A 1,746-nucleotide genomic window follows, 5' to 3' on the forward strand; every position below is an offset into this window, starting at 1 on the left:
GTCCCATGGCCGGGTTTTGGGGGTCTTATGGCTGGGTTTTGGGGGTCCTGGGGTGTTTTGTGCCCCCCCGGGGGTGATGACCTGACGAATCTCGTTCGGCTGAGGCTGCTGCTGAGGACACAAGGACTGACCCAGGGGGTCCTGACCCCCTTTTGGGGTCCCCAAATTCTCCCAGGATCCCCCTGACCCCCCCCTTTGCATCCCCCCCCTTGCAGGTGACGTCAACCATCAACACACCTGGAGCCAGGTATGCAAATGAGTGAGTTGTGACCAAACCGGTGACATCATCAGTGACGTCACCACCCACGCAGTGCCCCCCAGTTTTGGTGATGATGTCACTAGCTCACTTTGACCCCCCTGAAAACACCCGAACACCTGAAAAATTGGGGAGGGGGTTCCCTGGGGGGGTCCCGGGGACGAGGGGACCCCCTGACCCCCCTCCCCCCTCTGCTCCCCGCAGGTGCCGCAGGTGTCGGGGGGCTCAGGTGAGTCCGGCGCTTTCGGGGGGGCTTTGGGGGCGTTTTTGGGGTCCCCCCGCCGAGGATGAGGCGATACCGCCCCAGACTGAGCCCTGTGATCGAGTGGTTCCTCCTGAGGCTGGGGGGGACCCCGGGGGGGTCTCTGAGATTTGAGGGGGGTCTTGGGTTGTCAAACAATTTGGGGAGGGTTTTAAAACAATTTAAAAAATTTTATCCCCTGAAATTATTTTTTTTTTTTTTTTGCAGCTCTTGGATCATCGATGCAAATCAATTTTTCATCAATGCAAATAAAAATCGTTATTTTTGTTAAAAACCTTGAGTTTGTTTTTATTTGGGGAGGGGGGAACCCCAGATGGGGTCGGGGTGGGGGGTCCCATTCCCCTGGAGGGGCTCAGTGTCCCTGCCCGGGGACAAAACCCAGCCCAGGACCCCAAATTTTGGGTTAAAAAACCCAATTTTGGAACCTTTGAAGGATTTTGGTCCTGCCCAGATCACCCCAAAATTCCCCAAACAGAGAGAAACGCCCCAATATCCCCCCAAACCCGCAATGCGGCCGTGGATATGCAAATTTATGTTTAATTAGGCTAATCAAGCACTGCGAAATAATACTATTTAATGATTATTTAATGATGTAATTCTTTAATAAGCGCGGTTATGCTAATGAGATCGGGTATCGTGTTTTAAGGGGCGTGGCGAATGCAAATTAAGGGCTCGATCATCCAATCAGGAGCGGACAGCTGAGGGGCGTGGCTTCAAAACGCCGTGCCGTGAGAGGGGCGGAGTTATGTAGATTAAATAGGCGGTGTTATGCAAATCAGAGACGCTGGGACACACCCACAGCCCGCGAAAATGCATGACGGGAGCAGAATTGGGGCAGAATTCGGGGGTTTCGGGGCTCGGCGCGGGCGGAGCGCGGGAGCGAAGCGCGGAGCGGCTGCGGAAAAGCTCCCGGAGCGGCTCGGGGCAGCTGCGGGGGCGGCGCGGGGGTGACCGTGAGGTGCGGGCGGGCCGAGCGGGGCCGGCTGCGGGGAGCGGAGCGAGCCCGGCATCGCTTCTCGGCCTTTTGGCTAAGATCAAGTGTAGTATCTGTTCTTATCAGTTTAATATCTGATACGTCCTCGATGAGAGGACTTCATATTAAACGGATTTTTGGGCTCGGGAGTTGGACCCGGAGCTTGCTCCCTCCGCTCCGCGCATCGTCCCGGTATTGCAGTGCCTCCGGGAACGGTGCACCCCGCTCGGGGTCATTGTATCGGTTAACGACAGA

The 1,746-nt window shown here is 56.2% G+C and overlaps 1 non-coding gene across 1 annotated transcript; it reads left to right on the top strand.

Annotated features, from left to right (window-relative positions):
• Positions 1 to 1,526: 1,526 nt before the first annotated feature.
• LOC117243827 lies at positions 1,527 to 1,717 on the top strand. Its single transcript, XR_004495736.1, has one exon. It is a non-coding gene; the product is annotated as a U2 spliceosomal RNA (small nuclear RNA).
• The last annotated feature ends 29 nt before the right edge of the window (positions 1,718 to 1,746 follow it).

The sequence above is a fragment of the Parus major genome, unplaced genomic scaffold (genome assembly GCF_001522545.3).
Source record: "Parus major isolate Abel unplaced genomic scaffold, Parus_major1.1 Scaffold768, whole genome shotgun sequence".
Taxonomy (NCBI): domain Eukaryota; kingdom Metazoa; phylum Chordata; class Aves; order Passeriformes; family Paridae; genus Parus; species Parus major.